The following is a 19,527-nucleotide window of genomic DNA, read 5'->3' on the forward strand; positions in this document are numbered from 1 at the left end:
AATGGCAGAGGATTTTGTCAAATCCTGTGAGAAATTTTCCATGCTATTATTGTGCAAATATTTTAAAGTGCATCAACAATTCAAAACTGACAGCAGCAGTGGATCAATTTAATAATTAAGCCACAAATTCACGAGTCATTGAATATCTATCCATTTGTTAAATCACCACAGCAGTTAGACATCCTTGTTAAATCATATTTTCATCAGCAGTTTGACAAATATCTTCCAGTGTGGTCAGCCTGGTGACTGAGCGGCTGACTCAAGAGTGGTATTGGTACAGGCAAGTTGGCGCACAATATGGGCCTAAGGACAAGGGGGGGCCGACGTTCCTCTTTGATGTACATCGGGTGGTCGGTGGGGGAAGCAATCACGATGCCCGCCCGATATCGCCACCAAGTTGCATTCAACTGCCAAGCTGCCAGCGTGTTCAAAGCGCTGAGGGGCATCTCGCAAGTTGGGGCGGTGAATCCAGAGGGCCATCCACACAAGGGCCAGCAGCTAGGGATTAATGGAGAGGGCTGGGCCCTCAGGGGTGGGAGGGGTATTGGACAGCATTATTGAAGGGGGGAGGATTACAGAGCTGTTTTCAACAATCCTTTTGAGGGGCACTGGTTCTGGCCATTGCCAACTCTATATAGTGGGCAGTTCCAGCGCTCAGGAACTATACCCAAATGGCACTGGTGTCCTAACAACATCATAGGGCCCCAATTTGCTTTGAGTAATGAGGCTCCTGCTTGTTTCTGGCAGGACCGCTGGCTGTCTAAATCGAGGCCTGCTAGAAAATAGGCACAGGAGGGAGTTCAGCCTCAGGTTTATTTTCATGAATTTGTTTTTGCCACCAACCCATTCCTGCTGAAAATCATGGTGGTAGAGAGACAAAAATCATGGCCCAGAAATGGAAACCAAATCCAATTCTGATGAATAATTTATATGTGAAACATTAACTGACTCAAGCATTTCCTTTAGCGCAGAACAGGAACAGAAAAGCACCTGATGGAATGGAAGTAGTGGAAAACTAAAAAAAAATGAAAAGTAACATATATTCCAGGGATTACCCACATATCTGTGTACAATGGGCCAGAAATTGCTGAACAGGGCTTGCAGCCCCGTTTTTGCACTTACCCTGCGCTACTGCCGATCAGCTCCAGGGACGCCTGCACTTGCTGAAACAGAAAGAAGAATCCCGGGCAGCGTATGACGTCACGCCGCCCAGGAGTGCAGCCAACGCGAAGCCAGGAGCGTGCAGTGCAAGTGAGACACGCCCCTTGAGGTCTCAGTTTCACTGGACACGCCCCCAATGTTTCTGTCAAGCTGCTAAGCATTTTTACATGCAAAGCAGCAGTTTAAATAGGTTTTTGGAAGTTCTTTGAAGATTTTGGTAACTTTTATAAACTTTTTAAAATGTTTACATTATTTTGAGTAATCTGAAGTAGTTTTAAAGAGAATTAAAGCAATTTAAAGACTATTAAAAGCCCTAAAAGAATTTTTTTAATTCCATTTATTTATTTAGCAATGTCGTCGTCATACGTGTCTTCACACTGTTCCCTTTGGGGAACTGTATGAAGTGGTGGAAGGATTTATGGCCATGATTAACGCTCATTCCGTGACCGTAACCATCTTTGAACCAGCCATTAGGGCGGTTAGTCCTATGGCGGGAGGGTTTTACGGGCTCCCACAAGCTATACAAGGAGGGGGGGCCACCCACACCCACGGACGCAAATATCCCACTGGATGTCAACCCAGAATTTAGAGCCGGAGCTCCGACTCCACTTGCCGGGACTGTCTGGAGCGGGGTTCGAAACCCTACCCTAATCTGGCCCAGCGGCGGGGATCCTACCGCTATGACAAAGGCCCAATCCGATTAGCAACGTGAAATGGCAGCATAGGGCTCCAGTCACAGGGAGGGAAAAGGCGCAGGAAACGTATGGGTGTCACCTTTTGTGCGGAGTGGGCCTTTTGCGTAGCAGTAAGCATCCCCGCCGCTGGGCCAGAAGGAGTAGGGTTTTGAACCCCACTCCAGACAGTCCCGGCAAGTGGAGTCGGAGCTCCAACTTTAAATTCTGGGTGGACATCCAGCAGGATACTTGCGTCCGTGGGTGTTGGTGGCCCCCCCCCTCAGATGGGTTGTGGGAGCCCGTAAAACCCTCCCGCCATAGGACTAACCACCCTAATGGCTGGTTCAAAGATGGTTACGGTCATGGAATGAGCGTTAATCACGGCCATAAATCCTTCCACCACTTCATACAGTTCCCCAAAGGGAACAGTGTGAGGATACGTATGATGATGACCTCTTGCGCAATGCACCTCCTTGGACCCTCAGTCGCATATGCGAGGGGGCAAGTCGTGCAATTGTTAAATTTTTCATTTTATTGACATGTAAAATGTTGGCCCAGTAATTCCCTTCCAAATGCGCGAGTACGGTCGGGGTACTTACGTATCTGGCTGGATGAAATGCCGGTTTTCAGCATGCACAGTGCATGTGGGGAAAACCGGCATTTCCTGTCCTCTGAACGAAGGGGTTCAGAGGCAGAACGCGTGCGACTGCACAGGCAGCGCGTACGCAGTATAATTCACCGCTTTCATTAATGTTTTCAGTGAGGTCAAGTCATTACAACTTACACGTGAAAAAAGCATGGGTACAGTTGCTCCAGAGGCTGCGGAGGAAGATATTTATTATCGTGGAGCTTCTGAAAGTATGTATGTCTGTATATATTCCTTTGCGTGTTATGTATGTATTCCTTTACTTATGTGTATGAATGTATTATTTAATTATGACTTTCAGAGAAAGTAACTTATTGGAAAATCATAATTAAAAACATACATTCATACACATTAGTAAAGGAATATAAAACATACATACATATACGTAAAGGAATATATGTGGACATACATACATAACTCATTCTCACATTCCATTCACACAGCCACAATTGCTCCTTCTACCTACCGTTCTGAAAACCCTTTTAAAAAAAAAAAAAATTTTTACTTTAAAACTTACTTAAAATTTCTTAAAATAACTTCCCTCCCTTTCCCAAACAAAAATATTGCATTTCAGAAGCTCCACGATAAAATATATCTTCCTCCGCAGCCAATGAACAACTTTACACTTGCTTTTTTCAAGTGTAACTTCTAAGGACTTACCCTCACTGAATCCATCATTGAAATCCACAAAGTTCACTGCGCAAGCGCTGCCTGTGCAGTCGCACGCGCTGTGAATAGACCTCGGGTCTGGAAATGCCGGCTTTCCCCGCATGCGCTTTTCCTGCTGAACGCCGGCATTTCCAATGGCCAGATGCGTGAGTACCCCGACCGTACTCACGCTTCTGGCCGCGAATTTCTGGCCCATTGTATGCAGCATCCCCTCAAAACTCCAAAATTGAGCACCTTACACCGTGCCCAGCCAGGCTTGTTAGCATTGTATCCATTCTCTTATCACACCTGAGGGATACACTTAGTAGCTGCGCATCACATATGGGCCCCAGATTTTGCCTAATAAGAACAGTGAGGCTAACAGCGCTCACCATTATTACAGGGTAAGTTTGAGAGCAACTTTTGTCATCTGCACATGCGCAGTTAAACGCAGAAATCCAGGTAGTTGCTGTTACAGATACCCTGCTCCACCACAGGGTGCGCTGTTGCAGTCCTTGCCGATAGACTCAGCACTGAACTAATTGTAATGGCGTGAACTGGGGTTACTTACCCACAAGTTCTGCACTATTCCGCTGGAATCTATTATAAAGGATGCAATAACTGAGCACTTAGAAACTAATAGTAAGATTGGGCAGAGTCAATATGGATTTATGAAAGGGAAGTCCTGTTTAACAAACTTATTGGAATTCTTTGAGGATGTAACTAATGGAGTAGACAAAGGGGAACCGGTAGATGTGGTGTATTTGGATTTTCAGAAGGCCTGCGATAAGCTCCCACACAAGAGGTTGGTGAACAAAATTAGGGCACATGGAATTGGGGGTAATATGCTAGCATGGATTGAGGATTAATTAACAGACAGAAAACAAAGAGTAGGGATAAACGGGTCTTTTTCAGGATGGCAGGCTGTGACCAGTGGGGTACCGCAGGGATCTGTGCTTGGGCCCCAGCTATTCACAATATATATCAATGATTTGGATGAGGGGATTAAATGTAACATTTCCAAATTTGCTGATGATACAAAGCTAGGTGGCAGTGTTAGTTGTGAAGAGGATGTGAAGAGGCTTCAGGGGATCTCGATAGGCTCAGTGAGTGGGCAAGAACATGGCAGCTGGAATATAATGTGGATAACTGTGAAGTTATCCACTTTGGTAGAAAAAACAGAGGCAGAATATTTCCTAAATGGTGAAAGATTGGGGAATGCAGATGCTCAAAGGGACCTGGGTGTCCTTGTACATGAGTCACTGAAAGTGAATGCGCAGGTGCAGCAGGCCATTAGGAAGGCAAATGGCATGCTGGCCTTCATTACAAGAGGATTTGAGTACAGGAGTAAAGAAGTCTTACTCCAATTATATAGGGCCTTGATGAGATCATACCTGGAGTACTGTGTACAATTTTGGTCTCCTTACCTAAGGAAGGATATACTTGCCATAGAGGGCGTGCAACAAAGGTTCACGAGATTGATTCCTGGGATGGCGGGACTGTCATATGAGAAGAGATTGAGTAAACTAGGCCTGCATTCTCTTGAATTCTGAAGAATGAGAGGGGATCTCATTGAAGCATACAAAATGATTACAGGGCTTGATATGGTGGATGCTGGGAGAATGTTTCCCTTAGCTGAGGAGTCTAGAACCAGGGGCCACAGCCTGAGGATAAAGGGTAGGCCATTCATGACTGAGATGAGAAGAAATGTCTTCACACAGAGGGTGGTGAATCTTTGGAATTCTCTATCCCAGAGGGCTGTGGAGGCTCAGTCATTGGGTATATTCAAAATAGAAGTCGATAGATTTCTGACTAGTAAGGGCATCAAGGGATATGGTGATATGGCCGGTGAATGGAGTTTAGGCAGAAGATCAGTCATGATCTCATTGAATGGGGGAGCAGGCTCGAAGGGCCGAATGGCCTACTCCTGCTCCTATTTCTTATGTTCTTATGTAATGACGGTTGAAAAAGTTTGGGCTGGTGCATTTATGAGTAAGTGAGTTTTTAACAGTGTAATAAATGATAATTACTGCTGAACAACATCTCTGGCCCTGAAAAATTCATTTTACAAGTGTGGAATCTCATTCGCTCAGAAGAAAATTAATGTTGCTGGTTTTTAAAAAAGTTAAATTATTTTTACTTTTCCTGTGTGTCTCTTTTATCTCTCTCCCTTAATACCATCTGTATGTCCCAATCTTTACTGTGCTTTCTCCACATCTTTTAAATCTAATTCATATTTCCTGCTTTATACTTCCTGATTTGGAATTTGTGGCCAGAATTTTTATGTGGAGACCTGCTGGGGGCCCGGTAAAGCACGCAAAATTTGAAATCCGGGCTTCCCCGCAGCGTGCGTTTGACATCACGGACATGCTCCCCACCTGGAATTTAGCCTGATTGACAGGCTGGCTTTCAGTCGGGCAGGGAACACTGGAGAAGAGGCTGCAACCCCAGGTAGGTGCGAGCACTGTCCCCGGGGTGGGGACGGGTTCAATTCCTGACCCCAGGAGGGCGGTCTGATCCCATAACCGGGGTTAATTTGGCACAACTTGCCTGTGCCGGCTCTTTGAAACAACTAGCCACTTAGTCCCATTCCATTTCCTCTTCTCCATACCCTTTTAGTATTTTTATTTTTGAAAGATATTTATCCATTTCACTTTTAAAAGCTGGACTATGCTTCCAACGTTGGCTCTGGTATGGAATTCCACATCCGAACAACCCTCTGCATCAAAAAACAATTCTCTTAACCTCACGTTTCATTCTTTTGGACAATTTAGGAGGTAGAATTTTTTTCTCCCTCTTTAGTGTTCACCTTTAGAAATTGGAGTTTTCCAAGAGTTTTAGATCTTTGTTTGTTAGATAAGGGTATCAAGGAATATGGAGCGAAGGCAGGAAAATTGAGTTGAGGTGCAGATCAGCCATGATTTGATTGAATGGTGGAAGAGGGTTGAGGGGCTGAATGGCCTACTCCTGTACCTAATGTTACTAAGAGACACTTTTTGTTAAGTTTTGGTGGTTTTCTTAAGCACCATGAACGGAGATATTGGCCCCAATATTGACGGGGAGACGGGGAAGGAGCAGCGGGAGGTGTAGTGGCTGGGAAAGCCGGAAATAAAGTTAACGGATTGTATCCTCTGATTTTGACTTGATTGATTCATTACATTTTTCCTTCTGGGTTTTGCGCCCCCAAGCTGTGCAGTGGGCGTAATGTGCACCCATACAATGTGATCTGAAGTCCACTATTTAAAGGGTCAATCTGGAAATGGAATTTGGAGTAGTCAGGAGTTATTTACCATGCATTCGCAAAAGACAGCACCCAGATTCAATTCCCTTGAATTACTGCTGGGTGCAGTCAGGAGGGGGAGGGACATACTTTCCCCAGCAATGGGAGGAAGCAGCCTACAGCTGTCATCAAGAAGGCATGGTGGGTAGTGGCTGAGGAGGTGAGTAGCAGGAGCATTGTGTTTTTTTTTATTCGTTCCTGGGACGTGGGTGTCGCTGGCAAGGCCAGCATTTATTGCCCATCCCTAATTGCCCTTGAGAAGGTGGTGGTGAGCTGCCTTCTTGAACCACTGCAGTCCGTGTGGTGAAGGTACTCCCATAGTGCTTTTAAGGAGCAATTTTGACCCAGCGATGATGAAGGATCGGCGATATATTTCCAAGTCAGGATGATGTGTAACTTGGAGGGGAACTTGCAGGTGATGGTGTTCCCATGCACCTGCTGCCCATGTCCTTCTAGGTGGTAGAGATCGCGGGTTTCAGAGGTGCTGTCGAAGAAGCCTTGGCGAGTTGCTGCAGTGCACCTTGTAGATGGTGCACACTGCAGTCACAGTATATCGTTGGTCGAGGGAGTGAATATTTAATGTGGTGGATGGGGTGCCAATCAAGCGGGCTGCTTTGTCCTAGATAGGTGTCAAGCTTCTTGAGTGTTCTTGGAGCTGCACTCATCCAGGCAAGTGGAGAGTACTCCATCACACTCCTTACTTGTGCCTTTTAGATGGTAGAAAGACTTTGGGGAGTCAGGAGGTGAGACACTCGCTGCAGAATACCCAGTCTCTGACCTGCTCTTGGAGCCACAGTATTTATGTCTCTGCAAGAGCACTTCAGCGAGTCCCACTCCCCCGCCCTTTCCCCATAGCCCTGCAATTTGTTTTCCTCCCACTATTTATCCAATTCCCTTTTGAAAGCCATGATTGAGTCTGCCTCTACCACACTTTCAGGCAATGCATTCCAGATCCTAATCACTCGCTGTGTAAATGTTTTTTTCCTCATGTCGCCTTTGTTTCTTTTGCCAATCACCTTAAATCTGTGTCCTCTGGTTCTTGACCCTTCTGCCAATAGGAACAGTTTAGCTCTATCAACTCTGTCCAGGCCCCTCGTGATTTTGAACACCTCTACCAAATCTCCTCTCAATTTTCTCTGCTCTAAGGAGAACAACCCCAGCTTCTCCAGTCTATCCATGTAACTGAAGTCCCTCATCCCTGGAATAATTTTCATAAATCTTTTCTGCACCCTCTCTAAGGCCTTCACATCCTTCCTAAAGTACGGTGCCCGGAATTGAACACAATGTGGGCGATTTTGCCAGCCCTGGGGAGGCAGGTTTGGAGGCAGGACTGCCAGGAAACTGGCAGAATCTGGGGGCGGGTACCCATCCCGCCCCCAACCTGCCTCCGTGCCATCTTCCCAGGAGGCGGGTACCTGACCCGTGCCGGGTCCCATCTCCTGGAGGCGAGAAGGGGATTAACAGGTAGTTAACAGGCAGTTAAGAGGGGTATCCCCATTTTTCCAACAGAGGTGCGGGCTTCCCAACGTCGGGAAACCCCACCAGGGTCAGCGAGGCAAGCAGTGGGTCTGCGGGGGTGAGAGGGGTCCAAAAGTGTGCTGTAGAGGTGAGTGATGGGTGCAAGTGCGGAGAGGTAAGTATGTGAGGTGAGTGAAAAGTTTTAGAAAAAGTTTCCTTAGCTTTGTTTCTTCCTGCAGGCTTCAATCGTTGGGGATCCAGAGGCTCCGGCATCTCCATGGCAGACATGACAGAATGGCTACTGCATTCTCCGATGCAACAGCCATCTGCTTTCTGATCAGGAAATAGGTTTGGTGAGCCTTGAGTACAAGAACTCACCAAACAACAGAGAATGTCAGTGTTTGACAGCTTCTCAAAGCTGTAAAACGATAACAATTAATCTGACAAAATTTTTTGACAGATGTGATGTCATACGCTGACTTTCTCTGTCATCAGCTTTCCCTTAACAAGATCAATCAAGGGAAATAGCGTAGATTGGCTGGATGTCGATGGAGGCGGGACTAAAAGCCGACAAGCAGCAGTCCCGCCTCCAATGCGCCCCCATTAAGAAAATCACCCCCAATACTCCATGTGTCGCTGAACCAATGTTTTATAAAGGTTCATCATAACTTCCTTTGCTTTCGTACTCTATGCCTCTATTTATGAATTTCAGGATCCCGTATATTTTTAAAACTCTTTTCTCAACCTGCCCTGCCACCTTCAATGATTTGTGCACATATACCCCCAGGTCTCTCTCTTCATGTACCTCCTTTAGGATTGTACCCTTGAAATAAAGAATAGATTTGCCTTCCAAAATTAGGCTTTATTAACTTTAAAATCAGCAGCATATCTTTCTACATCCAGTCCCAACTAAAGCTAGAAAAGGACTGAATTTAAGGTAGCCACAACACATCATGTGATCATCAACTACCAATGAGATTACAACGCATATCCCAAGGCAGTTAACAAACAACGAATCACAATACTTTTACTAATCAAGGAATAATCACCACAACCCTTTAATTTATATTGCCTCTCCTTGTACTTCCTACCTAAATGTATCACCGCACTTCGGCATGGACTGCTTCATTATCTGAGGAGTTGCGAATAGAACTGAACACTGTGCAATCATCAGCGAACATCCCCACTTCTGACCTCATGTTGGAGGGAAGGTCATTGATGAAGCAGCTGAAGGTGGTTGGGCCGAGGACTCTGCCCTGAGGAACTCCGGCAGCGATGTCCTGGGTCTGTGATGATTGACCTCCAACAGCCACAACCATCTTCCTTTGTGCTAGGTATGACTCCAGCCAGTGGATTCCTATTGTCTTCAATTTTACTACATCTCCTTGATGTCACAATTGGTCAAATGATGCCTTGATGTCAAGGGCAGTCACTTTCACCTCATCTTTGGAATGCAGCTCTTTTGTCCATGTTTGGACCAAGGCTGTAATGAAGTCTGGAGCTGAGTGGTCTCAGTCTTGGATGCAGTGCAGGTAGCAGTTTAATAACCTAACTAGGCCAGGAAAAGGGACTACATTTGCTGATTTACCTACATCCTGTGGATTAAGCCCCTGACCCCTTTCACTCTGTCATACCATCACTCCTCACACCTACTTAAGTTTTAGCAACACCCACCCTTCACTTTCTATGCACTTCCTCAGCTCCTCATGTACCCATCCACCGTTGCCACTCACCCCAATCCTTATGCAATATGATTCATCTGTCTGACCGTCACCCTCACCGAATGCAGTGCATCCATTGGGTAAATACCTGACCTGCACTCACTCACAAGTCTGTTCTTTTGCCCCTTATAGAGGAAGAGAACGCAAACTGCAAGGGAGAGGACTGAAGGTGGGCCGCCACAAATAGTACGGCTAACTGATGCAGAGGAGGAAGCCATGGAGATAAGTGGCACATCTGCATCGCTCTAATTCAGAAATGGAGAGACTGGGAACTTGTAGGTGTAGGATTCGCAAAATTGGACTTTATATTAATAAGGGTCAAATGGCAGAAGAGGCCGTGATTTTAAAGACTGTTTTAAAAGTAGCCCAGAAAAAGGGGCATACAAAATGGCCACCATATCATGTGACCAGCTTATTGGGACACTTTAAAATGGTTCCTGCGCAACCTCAGACAGATTTGTGGATTCAACCCACAGTAAGTTCTGGAAGCCGTTTCTGAGAGAACGAAACCAGACCCACAAGTATGCATATGGATTAGATGCAGATCTAGTCAAGATCGGCCTGGAGACAGAGGCCATCAAAATGTTGCCCCAGACAAAAGGGGACAATTTCATATTCATGAGAACAGCACCCAGGACTAGATAACGAGATCAGCAGGCCATTAAAAACAATGGAGGTCATTCCAGACCAGAGATGGGCCTGTTACCAGCCGTTTAAGACATTTTAAAATATAATGACTACCCCACTGTGCTCCCAGCCCGCCAAAAATTAAACAAAGACTAACCTGATTTTGGGCGGGAGACGGAGGTTTCTGGAAGAAAGTATATCTGGAAGACTTTTTGGGCAGTTGGACACGCAGGCACACAGGCAGACATGTCGGGTTGGAGAGCTGGAAACACACAGCTTGAATCCGGACACCCAGAAGAAGAAGCAGGGGGAAGAAAACCAACATCGAGAAGGCCGTCTCGAAACCGGTGTTCCGCCCCGGGGAAACACATCGGGAGATCACCGACCGTCCCCGGGCCATTGCCGGAACGAGAGGCCATCGACCCAACTTGGGAGAAGAGACAAAAAAATAAAGGTCCTGAGAAAAGAAACCTTCCAGCCACCCCGGCTCGGGAGAAGAGAAAAGGAACTGAAGAAGCGATGGGAGCCAGCCCAAGGCTCCTCTAACCAGGGTCGAGCTGACGATCCTCGACCCCGCCGACATCCAGGCCCGCTGGTGTCCAGCCGCCCCCGACCCCCACCTCAGGAGAGAGGTGTGGCGCAGCTCGCAGAGGCTCCACGATCCACGTGGAGACAAAACGCCTGAAAGGACCAAACACAGACTTGCTTTCAAAACCTTGCACTTCCTAGTGGGATTGGTGAGCATGTTTCTGGCCCTTCACAATCAGCTCTAGATAGGTTTAATAAGGGGGTGGATTTAAGGGTACAATTAACATGAGTTGTTGTCCCTTGATGTTCCGTGTGTTTCCTTATTTCATAATGATCTTTGTAGAGTATAAGATGCCTGTATTTGCCTTGGTTAGTACTGTGTCATTATGATTTGTTTGTGTGTTTTTCCCTCCCATGTACTCCCTTATCTGCTTGCATTTGATTTGATATTTTTCCTTATGCAATAAAATTTCATTTTGTTTCATCAAACTTGGTCTACAAGAGTTTTCTCTACATTGTAGTTCCTGCGCCTAAGGCCAGAGTATAGAACCTAAGGGGCGAGTGGGTCGAACCATTCAAGGTTTTACTGTGCAAGAGAGAGAGGCCTCTAGAGAGAGAAACCTCAGGGAAATCTCTCGAGGAAAACCCCTTACATAGGTGTCTGGTGGCAGAATTACAAATATCTCTGACACACAAGCTGACCAATGTTCCCTCTTATTTTTTGGGGGGATGCGCGGCCCATTCACAGCGCAAAATGTAGCGTTTAAAAAGCTGGTCCCGGGCTGCGGCCGCGCAGCTTATGGTGGTGACTTTATTTCATCAACAACTGAACTATGAGAAACCCAAGTATGGTGATTGTCAAGATTGCTACTTTGCCACAACTATTTCATAGCTCTTTCTTTTGTTTTCCAGGCCCTTCACTCATACAGCAAGTGTTGATGGAGATGCAGGAGTACGATTCCTCAGAGGACCTCATTCCTTCTGCGGGTGCCCCGTCACAGGACGTATAGCCATGCACCAGCACAAATACTCACGCTTCGGTGGGTCCAGTTAGAGAGTTAGTTGGGTTTTCATCTGGTAATTCACAATTCACAGGTGAGCACGAGCAGACACTGGTGGCGGGGACAGCTGTGGCGAGTTTGCATTGGGTGGCGCAATCTTTTCCAAGCTCTGCTCAGCTGGACACAGATGCTGAACCCTGGGGGCTATCGTTGAGAAGGAGAATGATAGAGTAACTGGAGCAACTTTGCAAGCTACTGACAGATGTGCCACGCACACTCTCCACATTAGCAGAGAGGCTGGAGGAGTCCAATTCGAACAGGAGTGGATTAGTGTTGCAATTAATTGTGAGAATTCATGGAGCTTCAAGCATGGCTTTCAAATGAATCTATGCAGGCCATGGCCATGGCTGTGCAGGAGATGTCACCATTCACAGGATGACAGATACCTTATCCGTGGCCTTACAACGCTTCACTGATCTCCACCAAGCTGCTCTCCAGCAGACTGTTAGGAGTGATGTGTCACTGGCCCAGGAGAGGGATAATAATGAAAGGGGACATAGAAATGGGAACTCCACTCAAAACGCTACCACTTCTCACCCGTTGCCCCACTCTCAGCCAGTACCCCACATGCTGCCTCATCTCTCGATGGCTGAGTCTGCACTTGCACAGGTGCATGTGGAGCAGTCTTTGGCTGGGCCCTCAGTGGCTCTGAAATCAGAGGTCATAGGCTAAAAGCATCTCAGCAATCTGGGCAGGGACCTGGGCAGCCTACGTCTACTTCTGCTGAAGCCACATGGGATTTACCACGTAGAAGCGGTAGGAAACGTAGCATTGTAATTCACCAAGGGTATGCACATGCATTTTTGACAAAATGTTATGTTGGTAAGTTTTCTTCTTTTATAACGGCACAGAAATTTTTTTGAGCAGCACCACTTCCACATCTTGCCCATTATTGCGTCCTGCCTACTCATCCTTTCACTTGCTTCATGCTGAATGTCAATACATGACAGGACATGCATGGTTGAAGGACTGTTTTTAGCAAAGGGAAGGGGGAAGGTTGGTAGTAGAAATCATAGAATCATAGAAAGTTACAGCACGGAAGGAGGCCATTTCGGCCCATCGTGTCCACACCGGCCAACAAACAGCTATCCAGGCTAATCCCACTTTCTAGCTCTTGGTCCGTAGCCCTGCAGGTTACAGCAACCCAAGTGCACATCCAAGTACTTTTTAAATCTGGTTAGGGTTTCTGCCTTTTCAGGCAGTGAGTTCCAGACCCCCACAACCCCTCTGGGTGAAGAAATTGTCCCTCAAATCCTTCCACCAATTACTTTATTAATAATAATTCAACTTTATTGTCATTGCACAAGTACATGAACAACGAAATGTGATCTTGCAAGCTCCCATGACTGGGAGAAGCAAAGCCGCTGCGTCGGTGCACGCCGCCATTCCATTTCCACCATTCCTCCTATCTTCAGCCCAATGCCCGGGCCTGCTCACCAGCCACTCCTCTTTCCGTGACCTTCTCACCAACCGCCCCTTCTCGGGCTTCTTCCATGACCTCCTGCACCTGGTCTTCTCTGATGGTCACTCCTCCAGGTACTAAGCAGGCCTGGCTCTGCTTAGCTTCCAAGCCTTGGCCAGTGACCCTGTCCCTAGTCCCAGGAACAAGGCTTTAAATCTGTGCCCCCTGGTTTTTGACCCCTCTGCTAAGGGAAATAGGTCCTTTCTCCTCTGTACTCTCTCTAGTGCAATCACATCTTTCTTGTAATGTGGTAACCAGAACTGCACGCAGTACTCTAGCTGAGGCCTAACTAGTGTTTTATACCGTTGAAGCATAACCCCTCTGCTCTTGTATTCTATGCCACGGCTAATAAAGGCAAGCATTCCATATGCCTTCTTAACCATCTTATCCACCTAGCCTGCTACCTTCAGGTATCTGTGGACATGCACTCTAAGGTCCCTTTGTTCCTCTACCATCCTAGGCAGCAATGTATACGGCTGGTCTGGTGATGCGTGCCCCATCTTCATATTTCTCCTCCTTCTCCCCTTCTTCAACATTGTCATCATCAGAAGATACCTGATGAGTGCCTTGGTTGTCCTTCACCTCTAATCCTCTCTGCTACGCAATGTTATGCAGGAAACAACACACTGCTATCATTCTGGAAAACCTCACTGGTGAGCACTGAAGGGCACCTCCATACCCTTCTAGGCACCTGAAGTGCATCTTCAACATGCCGATGGCTTGCTCGATGACACACCTGGAGGCCATGTGTCTCTCATTGTAACGCACCTGCACCTCATTGGTTGTATTTCTCACAGGTGTCATGAGCCAAGTTTGAAAGGGTTATCCCTTGTCTCCTATGAGCCAGCCCTTAAGTTTGTTTCCTGGTATGAAGAGGTCTGGGATGTTGGACTGCCGCAGTATAAAAACATCATGACAGCTCCCAGGAAATCTGACGCACACTTGCATGAACCTCGTGTGTTTGCACACCAGTTGTGCACTGATAAAAACTCCTATCTGATCTGGTGGTCCTCGGGTTGCCACGTGTGCGCAATCGATGGCACCCTGTACCTGTGCGGATCCAGCCAGAGAAGTGATTCAGAGTGCCTGCTCATTCTGGCTATTGTTGCCATGGGGGAAGTTGACATAATTCGTCATCCTGGCAAACAGCCCATCCGTGACTTGCCATATACATTTATGTGCAGCTGACTGAGAGACCCTCAAGATGTTTCTGGTGGCGCACTGGAAGGAGCCAGAGTCAAAGAAATTGAGGGCAGTGGTGATTATGACAGTGACGGGCAGCACCATCAGCTGCAGCAAGGAGCAGCTGTTCTTGAAGGAGGCTACAGATGCCTGTGACCACCTGTCGTGTCAATCTGAGCCTGCGGAAGCACTTCTCTTCAGATAGGTCAAGGAGGCTGAGCCTCTGTCTGTAGACCCTCTCACGTGGGTAGTGCCTCCTGTGACCTCGGCCCCTCTGTTGCTCTCCGCTCTGACGTTCTCCACATCTGTGTTGTGCACCTCTCTTTTGTGCACCTCTCTCCTGTGCACCTGCAGATCCCACCACAGCACGACATCGCTGTCATGGATGGTAATTGTCTTCCTCATCCTATGTCCTCTTGAAAACATCCATGGCACCCCCATCCTGCTGTTGTTCATTTGAACGCCGCCAAACTCCTCAAAAAACCTCTATGCTCACAAGAACTCTCTGCAAAAAGTTTTACATTTCATAGGGGGAACTGAAAAAGCAGCTGTAAGTACTGAGGCTTTACTGACATCAGACACTCTGAATTTTAAACACCCCCATGAAGTGCTGTTCAATCTTGCCTCCTTTTCACTGGCAAGTTCCCGAGCCCCAGGACACCTATGCTGCAGGCGTTAAATTCAAATGCCTGTTTAAATCAATTCAAAATCACCTCATTACCATGTGCTAATGATGTAAATAGCTGGGCTAATTACCGACTCGCCTGTCCTAATGATTGCGCCGACTGATTGCAGGATACTCGCATGCAGCCAAACGTGGCTCGGTTAAACCCGAAATTTGGAGGCGAGTTGTCGTCACGCGTGAAATTTCTACAATTTTTACTTCCGATCGCAATCCGCCTGTTCTTGGTGTTTAAAATTCCCCCCATTAATTTGGCTATGACCTGCACCCTTTAATATTTAGCAGTGGTAAAGTATTAACTCGAATGTACGAAATGTGTTGGCTGATGCCATTAAGAGAACATTAGAACAATTCCTAGTGAGACCAGACATTTTATCAGCTACAGCTCCCTAATCTGCATTTTAAAGATTTGACTAAACTTCCACAATCATTCATAATTAATGTTGAAACATTAGTTTTCCAAAAAAAAATAATTTGAACATAAAATTTGTAAGCTATTAATGTTGCAAGATTTGTCACCTTTTAGAAAAAAGTGGGAAATAGATTAGCCCCTGCCATTGTACAATGCAGCTTATAAGGAATATTGGCACTAGACCTGTAAAACTGCAAATCACTAATTCCAAAGGGACAGCAGCCCTTGGAACACATGTTTGCTTTAGTGTACTATTAAGAAGTAAGTGTTTGAAACCTAACATAACTTTCATGTATTTGCATTTATAAAGAAGATAACTCAACGCTACACAATTTACAGACTGCAAATATCAAAATGAAGACATGTTATTAATAAAAGAATTGTGACAGTAAACTGATTATCAGACTGCCTTTTAATCTGTTTCATTTCCTGCCTTTTTTTCTCAGTTCTGACGAAGAGTTTCGACCCAAAACATTGATTCTGTTTCTCTCACCACGGATGTTGCCTGGCCTGCTGAGTTTTTCCAGCGTCTTCTGTTGTTATTTCGAATTTCCAGCATCTGCAGTATTTTGCTATCTGATTATCAGTGTTAATCATTTCATAGTCATTACCTCTCACAGTTCTATTTTTGTTGACATTTTTAAATTTAATTGAAATCACTTTTTTTCTTCCATTTTCTCCTGAAGGTACCGGTTCTTGCTGGGCTTTCATCCTAAGGGCGCCCAAAACTCACCGGTATCATAGAATCATACAGCACAGAAGGAGGCCATTTTGCCCATCGTGCCTGTGCCAGCTCTTTGAAAGAGCGATCAAATGAGTCCCACTCCCCTGTTCTTTCCCCTTAGCCCTGCAAACGTGTCCCTCTCATGTATACATCTAACTCCCTTTTGAAAGTTACTATTGAATCTGCTTCCACCACACATTCAGACTGCATTCCAGATCATAACAACTCACTGCGTAATCCAATTTCTCCTCAGATCCCCTCTGGTTCTTTAGAAAATCATCACTTATTATTATTTTAGATCACTTGACCAGAAACCGCACAGGGAGCTCCTGGTTTCCAACTGGTGGGACACTAGCGAAACCCCTCCAAGAAAATGACAGAGGTGCAGGGTAACCCTTTTTTTAGGTGGGTGCTCCGTTGGTCTCCTACAGCAGGAAACCGGGAGAACCCCAGGATAATTTCAGGGTCCTAGATTTTTTCTTCCTTGCATATGCTTAGAAATTATGGGCTGAATTTAATGTCAGGGCAGTGTTGCTACCAGAGATAGGTCAGGGAGGGACTTATGCTTACCACCCTGACCCAGCTATGACCCTGGCCCATTATCCTGGGTAGGTGTCAATTATACATCTAGCTGTGTTCTACAAAGAGAGCCCAGCACTACTCAACCAGGAATTCAAGTGGTACAGTAGAAGGGCACTTAATACATGCCTACATTAGATTAGTGGCTATTCTTCATTGGTTGTGAAGTGTTTTGGGATGTCATAAGGACATGAAAGTTGCTATATAAATGTAAGTGCTTTCTTTACTGCTTTCAAATCAAGCTCTTTCTACACTACCCTATTAATGTGTCTTAGCCCCAATCTTAGAGGACTATCTTTTATTTTAAGTCATTCCAGGGAAGTGGCCGTCACTGGCGAGGCCAGAATTTATTGCCCATCCTTAGTTGCCTTTGAGAAGGTGGTGGTGGGCCTTCTTCTTGAACGACTGCTATTTAGGATGTAGATGAGGAGGAATTTCTTCACCCAGAGAGTGGTGAACCTGTGGAATTCTCTACCACAGAAGGCAGTTGAGGCCAACTTATTAAATATATTCAAGAAGGAGTTAGATATATTTCTTAAGGCTAAAGGGATCAAGGGATATGGGAAGAAAGCAGGGACGGGGTACTGAATTTAGAGGCGTGTGCTCCTGTTCCACTTGTTCAGACACGACGAGTGGGGCTGGGGCAGAGACAGTGCGGGAGAGCAGATCTGCAACAACATTGTCACGTCCTGGTGTGAACTGGAGACTGAAATTGTATTGGCGGAGGCGGTCAGACCAGCAGTGTAGATGCAGTGGTCTGTGGCCCGTGCCGGATGTCGACAGCAGGGCAGTGAGAGCCTGGTGATCGGTTCGCAGGGTGAAGGCATGGCCATACGTGTACAGGTGCCACTGCTTACATGCCCAGACGCACGCCAGCGCCTCACGCTCGCCTACTGAGTACTTCTGTTCGGTGGGGCTAAGGGCTCGGGAGGCAAAGGCGATTGGTTTCTCCACTCCATTCTGTATCTGCGATAACACCGCCCCCACAGCTGCAGCGGATGCGTCGCAGGTGACGAGGGTGGGGCTGGTGACGAGGGTGGGGCTTGCGACGTCAAAGTGAGCCAACACTGGAGGCGACGTGAGCTGCGATTTGAGGAGGTGAACAGCTTCCGTACAGGCTTGTGACCACACCCAGGGCTCATCCTTTCGCAGGAGCTGGCGCAGTGGGGCTGTGGTGGCTGAGTACTGGGGCAAAAACTTCAGGTAGTACCCAGTCATGCCAAGGAAGGAGGCAACCTGTGCTGCAGAGCTGGGTTCTGGGATGCTGTGAATGGCATCCACGTTTGACTGGAGTGGGGATATACCGTCAGCCGACAACCGAAACCCCACAAATTCGATCTCTGAAACAGCAAAGACACACTTTTCGCCATTCAGTGTGAGCTTGTGTTTTGCGAGAGCTGTGAAAACTCTGTGAAGGCATTCATCACGAGTGGAGGTCGAGGGCCCATGCACGACGATGTCATCCAGGTAGATGGCCACCCCAGGAATGCCCGCGAGCACAGAGGCCATCACCTTTTGGAAGCAGCTGGGTGCAGAGCTAAGTCCAAATGGCATCCTGGTGTACCGAAAGACGCCAGCATGTGTCACAAAAGCAGTGAGGTCCCTGCTGCTGGGGTGGAGGGGAACCTGTAGATAGCCCTGTCGAAGGTCCAGTTTCGAGAACAGGATGGAACCATAGAACTGCGCTGTGAGTTCCTCTGACGTGGGCAGTGGATACTTGTCAGGGATTGCGGCCTTATTCACTGCTCGAAGATCGACACAGACGCGTAGACCACCTGACTTTTTCGTTGCGACCACCAGGTTGGAGACCCATGGGGAGGCATCAACTGGTTCGATGATGCCAGCTTCCAGTAGCTGCTTTAGTTCAGCTGTGACCCCGTCTCGGAGAGCAAGCGGGATGCGGCGCAGTGGCTGAATGACAGGGGTAACGGTGGAGTCAACCACGGGCTGGTGGGTGAAGGCAGTCAGGCAGCCCAGACCCTCGAAGAGTGCTGGCCATGTTTGGCGCCACAGTGAGGCGACATGCAGAATCGCGGACCCGCCGGTGTCCAAGAGAGAAAAACCCAGGTCAGTGAAAAGATCCAGTCCCATCAGGTTAGCTCCTTGGCGTGCCAGATGAAAACAAAAATCTGGCAAAGCTTTTGTTCCATAGCGTACAGTGAGGTTGACTGAGCCCACTAGTCCAATTTTCGAATTACCATACCCGCAAAGGGTAGTGGAGGGCGCAGAGAGTGGCAGGGAGCTGAAAAAGCATTTGAATGTGTCCACATTCAGCAGTGAGACGCTGGCACCGGTATCCAACAACAGCGGGATGCACACATCATTCAGGTTAATTGTGCATGATTTGAAAGCCACTACTGGCCCAGAGCTCACGTTGTGAATTATAGTGCTTGAGGACTGAGAGTGTTCATTTGTAGCAACCGGGACAGAGCGGCAGACATTGGCAAAGTGATTTTGTTTTCCACAATTGCGACAGGCTTGGCCGTGCGCGGGGCAATTCTGCGCTCTGGCAGCATGTGAACGAGATCCGCAGTTTCCACACTGTTGCCGCGGTAGTGTGCGTTGCTGCCGTCGCACGAGCATTACCATGTCAGAGCTGTCGGGGCCAAGGGCGCTGTCACTGGGTGTGTGTGCTAGTTTCGCTGCACATTTGGCTGCAGACTCCACTTGAAAGGCAATGTT

This window comes from Somniosus microcephalus, chromosome 7, assembly GCF_052327205.1.
Source record: "Somniosus microcephalus isolate GS21.2 chromosome 7, FLI_Smic_1.0, whole genome shotgun sequence".
Classification (NCBI taxonomy): domain Eukaryota; kingdom Metazoa; phylum Chordata; class Chondrichthyes; order Squaliformes; family Somniosidae; genus Somniosus; species Somniosus microcephalus.